The sequence below is a fragment of the Solea senegalensis genome, linkage group LG13, assembly GCF_019176455.1.
Source record: "Solea senegalensis isolate Sse05_10M linkage group LG13, IFAPA_SoseM_1, whole genome shotgun sequence".
In the NCBI taxonomy this organism is placed as follows: Eukaryota; Metazoa; Chordata; class Actinopteri; order Pleuronectiformes; family Soleidae; genus Solea; species Solea senegalensis.
Genome location: NC_058033.1, coordinates 19,299,088 through 19,305,279, shown reverse-complemented (window position 1 = coordinate 19,305,279; position 6,192 = coordinate 19,299,088).

The window sequence follows — 6,192 nt, the reverse complement described above, 5'->3', positions numbered from 1 at the left end:
TTGTAGTAGAAGCCAGTAGACCTCGTGAGTATCATACAGTAGGTGGTGTTCCATTCAGCTGACTCAGAAAACAGTTGGATGGGATCAACTTGTGGGTGTAGTGAAAGGAGGAGAGGGGGTGGAGGATCTGACCGCTCCATGGCAAAAAAACAACAAAAAAACTAATTTGTTCAAAGGAAACATCCATTGAGAGAGACAAACAGTGTGTAAGTTTACACCGATGAGATTAACTGTATAAAGTAAACGTTCAGTCAGCCCCGTAACAGAGTACACTATTAATGTAAAGCTCATTTTGGATACTTGGAAGTATATAGCTCTCAGAATCCTTTTTTTCATTTTACTGCCATCATCATCACTCCACAATAGCAACCCCTTTTTTCACATCTTAAGCAGACGACTTAGACTATTGAACTAAAGCAGGGAGAAGATCGTGGGACTGTATCTGTGCAGCTCTCTCTCTCTGCGTCTCTCAGGCCACCGCGACACAGTGACGCAGTGAAGATCTCAGAGCCCTAAAGGGATCTTGACCCTGCTGAGTTGGCGAACCGTGCAAGTGAGGTGTTGCTTAGCATCCATTGCTCCCTCTGCCAACGTAAAGGCCATGTGGGAAGAAAACCGTGGAGGGGGCAGGTAGCTGTGCTACAGCTCTCCTGCCGTGTGTGTTTCAGTGTGTGCGTGTCCCTCTTTCTCTGTCCTTCTTTTGCCCTCCCCTCAGTATTTTTCCGGGCATTACTCCCCAGCTCTTGGGATTGGAAAGTGTGGTTTCCACAGGTTCTCCAGTGTGTGACAAATCTCTTGATGGAAACAAATTTCCCAAAGTCCTTTGAACTGTAAAATATTCTCTAAAGGGATTTCCCCCTTTCTACCTCTCCAAGCTGGACCGTCAGGAATATGCAGTGCATGATTCAAAGCATTTCCAGCAGAATACTAATAATAATAATAATAATAATAAGTCAAATGTTTTATTATCCCAATAACGTAGTAGCATTTGTAATCAACAGAATTTTCCAGAGCTTCCTTCGATCTGCTCGTGCTGACAAAACTGAGAGACAGTAAACTAAGATGAATGAATGAACGTTGCCTTGGGAGGGAACTGTGTGAGGCTCTCCCTCTGTGGAAATGGACAACTTGTGTCAGTGTGAGGAAGCAAAAGTGACAGATGAACATGTGGTGGGTCTCTCCTGCCACCATTCATTTCATCAAGGGGGAAGCAGTCCACTGGTACGACGGAGTATTAGGGCCAAACTGAAGAGGAAAACAATATTGAATCTTTCGAGAATAAAGTCATAATATTATGAGATTCTTTTTTCTATCGTCAGATAGAAGATATCAGACTCACTTTCTTTCACAATCTTTTCAAAGTCCTGATTCTAAAGATAACGTTGGTGCTGATGTGACAAAAATATGAAGTATTTCTTCATTTGTGAAGCCCTAATGTAACTTCACAAAATGTTGCACGTTCCTCATCTTGACGCAGGTTGCAGCTTATCATCTGAGAATTTGATTAATAATTACGACTTTATTCTCAAAAGGTTACGACTTTATTCTTGAAAGATTGTGACTTTATTCTCGAAAGATTCCGACTTTATTTTCGAAAGATTGCGACTATATTCTCGAAAGATTCTCTTCCTTCTTTTATTCTTGAAAGATTGTGACTTTATTCTAAAGATTCGAATTTTATTTTCAAAGATTTACTATATTCTCGAAAGATTACGACTTTATTCTCAAAAGATTGCGACTTTATTTTTGAAAGGTTACGACTTTATTCTCAAAAGGTTACGACTTTTTTCTTGAAAGATTACGACTTTATTCTCGAAAGATTGCGACTTTATTCTCAATAGTTTACGAATTTATTCTCGAAGGATTACAACTTTATTCTCGAAAAATTGCGACTTTATTCTCAAAAGATTGCTACTTTATTCTCGAAAGATTACGACTTTATTCTCACAATATTATGACTTTATTCTTGAAAGATTACGACTTCATTCTCACAATATTATAACTTTATTCTCGAAGGATTTGGTCCAAATACTCGTATACATCATACAGTAAAGAGTCACCTCTACCAAAAAAGTACAAATGTGTATTTTCAATTTGTATCTTGAGTGCAACAGCAACAAACAATATTGTGGTTGTTTTAAAAAAGAAGTTTTGTGCTGCAGCTGTGCATTAAATGTTAAAATCTAAAAGAAAAATTGCAAAGCATGAGCCCGGGCTTCTGTCTAGACGCATCTTTTAGCACTGACAGGAAACAGTCGGAGAGAGAGCTCCATCATTGAAGGTTCTGCTACTTTTTCCCCTCCACTGATAGTGGCTTTAATAATGCAACGATGCGATGGAGCCTTAAGATGCTGCACGTCCGGTAAAAGAGACTCGTGGGCTGTCATTTTCCTCTCTCAGCTGCCATCTACTATAGTTAGGAGAGGAGAACAGAGCTGAAGGCAACGAGATCACTCCTGCTCTCTTAGGACTGGGGCCAGGTTCAGGGAGTAGGCTGATAGCAAAGGAAATTTCAGACCTGCATCATAACTTCTGAAACTTCTGAAACGAGTTAACATCATCAACTGATCCAAGGGGATATTTCTTTTCCGTCATTCAGCAGCCAGACTGATGATGGGATAATTTGAGCTGTAATTTTGCTGGAAAGTCCCATAAGAAATCTCCAACAAAGTCTTGGACCCTGCTGTCAAATCTTTTATTTTAATTAGACGGAGAAATGTATTCAGGAAGGAGAAAGAAACTTTTCAGAGACTGATGCTATAAATATTAATTTCAATAGTAAAATAGGATATATGCAAAAGACAGAAAACTGGTGACTTAAAGATATTTTATATTGGCATTTGCCGTCCTCTCTCTTAACACATTGATCTTTGCATTAACTTTGATGCTAAAATCGATGTCATTCGATCAATGAATCACCCGTGTAAGAATCTGAGAGATATGGGGTTTTAATTCGAAGATATGGATTGTGCGCTCTGGAAAATATATAAACAACAACCCCCAGATGTTGTCATGTAGAAAAAAATATCGATTTTCGTTAATTTGATCTGCAGTAACAAAACAGCGTTAATCCGTCGGGATGAAACTAATTTATGTCCGGCACGGCCTTTTCCTCACAGTGAAGGGAATTACAAACGCTTTCACAAAATGTTAGGCTTGAATGAAACTTGGCCGAGTGGCTATCGAGGGCAGGAGGAGGAAGAAGAAGAGAAAGAGCCAAGGCCGTGCAACTGTTTATGATACAAGACTTTATTGTTATATATAGCAGCTTCTAAATCTGTTCTGACAGGTAGAACATTCGTGGGTCGACTGCTGCACTCTCCAGTGCCAGCCAGAGACAGATCAGAGAGGGATGGCTCCAAAACTCCACAGTGTGCTCCCCCAGAAAGTGTTAGACCTGCAGTATATCAGGCTCAGCTACCATTTCAGAATCTAATGTTTAAGGAAAGTTACACTAAATCTAATCAAAGTGTGATTAGATTATATCAAAGAAACATTTTTATCTTTTACCTTTTTTTGGGTAAATTAGACGCTCTAAATTGACTGTAGGTGTGAGTGTGACCCTCATTTGGAGGATAAAGCGGTAGAAGATGGATGGATGTTCATGTCGGCTGATCATTTTGCACAAGTTGCTGAATCTTAAAGTGGGAATGACATTTTTGGATCAAACTTTAAAATCTCTTCAGGTGCTGTTTAGTTTAACGGACCACACAAAATCCAGACGCCTAACAATTTCAGCCTGTGCAGCAGTCACATCATCTGGGTGGCAGGAAATTGAATTAGGTTATTGTATTTAATCTTGTAATGGTCTGAGGGAGATGTTTGCATCCGTTCCTGCTGTAAAGATAGAGCCGTGCGTGAGTGTATAGTAGACGCTGAGGAAGAAAATGTGTCAGATTTCTTGACAAAAACTACCAGATGAATATATACTGTATATCGCGTGCTTTTTCTCCTTTATTTGATCTCGGTGAGGAGGCGAGACATCTCAAATGAGGGTGAAGTAAGTGGTTGGAGATGAGAGGTTGCAGCAGTATGGGGAAATTCAGTATTTTTTAATCTGCTCATCCACCCAGGCGGTGACAGCAGGATTACAGCAGAGACATTACAAAAGACCGCAATTATGACAGCACATAGCAACATACTGCCCCTAAATTCAATTAACTTCTCTGGCACTTTTCAATTTTCTTCCATTAAGTGGATTAAGAAGAAACATGCTCTTCATGTTCGGAAATGATTAAAAGTCTGAGGAAAGACGTACGGCAGGCAACTCGCTCCTGCTTATGATTAGCGTTTGCTGTTGAAATTCGTGTTTCGTGCATCAAATCGATTATGTTCAACAGTGGAGACAAATGACCCATGTTAGACAGCTGGGTCTGTTACTGATAGTCCTTTGGAGTTTTTCCCTCGTCCTCCACATGTTTTCACGTGTTGTGTAAAAACACACTTTAATAAAGCTGTATATAAAAATAAGATAAGATAACTCAATAAATCTTATCTCTGTCAAAGATGGAGTCTCCTCAGAAGGTTTCTCGTCATGCCATTTTCCACCATATTATTTTTCCATGTTCTCCCTCTGTAACTCCGAGACACGTCTATGAAATTTAGACTGCAACAGTTAATATTTGGCTTTTTTTTACTATAATAAATGACAGGATATTTTTACAGCAAAGTAGTCCTAGCTCCAGTTTCTGAGAAAGAAATGGACGAGTAAAGCAGAGCAGTGTTTTCTTTTTTCTGATCTGTTTGTAGTGTGACATTCATTACGGGGTCACGCCAACATCTGTGATGTTGTCTCGGCTGGTCGTCGCCGCATGCCCCTGTTTTCTCTCAGCAGAGGTCAGTGGCCAATTATTTTACATTATCTGTCATCATTGGAACGAGCGCAGGATCTGATCCACCTGCAGTATTTGGTAGCAGTGCAGCTCCCCCACACACAGGCACTGATCAATGTGCTCCTCGGCTTCCACATGAAAGAGGCCCCCTTTGTTCTCGCCTGGAGCTCCGAACGTGAACGGTTAAATCATCTTTTCTCTGACGATGAGTCAGAACACAAGATGATCTCATCTCTACATGTGATGGGCAACAGTCAACGCAGACAATAAGCAATGTTTCCCCCCTTTGAGTCTTGTATATGTATCTAATTTCTTCTTTTTACACTATTACTAATAACTTTCTGCTCACCAAAGACTTAAAGGCTTGTTATCTGAATTTATACCAGTATTTGTCTGGTGGGTCATTCCACAAAGAAAGACTGCATGCCACTCTATTGAATTTTCACCCCTATAGTGACTGCTGTTTGTGAAAATATCTAGAAAGACATGTTCTTACTCAGAGATATTTAATGTGAACAATAACTCAAGCTACTTGTCTCCAAGATGGATTTGCCATTCAAGAAAATTCTTTTCTATTTTTTGCTGTCTTGCAAGAGAGGACACAGCCTTCAATAGGTGAAGATATTACTATTTTTTTCTTCCTTTTTTATCTCCACAAATGTTTTTTGCTGTGTTTATATTCTAATTAGAATATGTTCTGATTTCCAGAGCAAAATGCAACCTTGAAGAAATACATATTTCCTTTCTGCTTTTGTGTGTTGTGTGTTCACAGTATCGGAAAAAAATCTAAATTGGTGAAAGCTGTTTAGTATGGCTTACAGCAGTGTGTTCTCGTTCAAACAGAGTCTGACTGTGTGTGTGTGTGTGTTTGTGTGTGTGCCATATGGTGACAAAATTGGGTTTTTATAAATGACTTGTGCAGTACCCGCATCTCTTTAACTGACTCAGCATCTCTGTATCCTCTCTCTATTGACACAACTGTCTTTAAGTGTGATGAAGCGACTTATTTTGCGATATTTCTGTCACATTTACACTGCACTCGCTGACCTACCTTGAATTAAATTTGGTATTTTGCAAAGAATACCTCAGATTTTCTGCTACTTGGGTGGTTGTTTAGATAAAACTCCAGTAGACGAGTGTTCTCAATAAACCACGTTTACATGTGTGAATTATGGGACGTATAATGTGAGCAGAAGATAAAAGCTTAATATGGGTAGTTATGTTCACAAGCTCTACCACTGGCCCAGAGTTTAGACTCAGACTTTGATTTTAATTTCCGCCAAGGGGAAATTCCTTCTCACAGCACTGCGCTTGTTTAACAGATGCAACAACACAACAGCAATAAACTTAACATACTTTA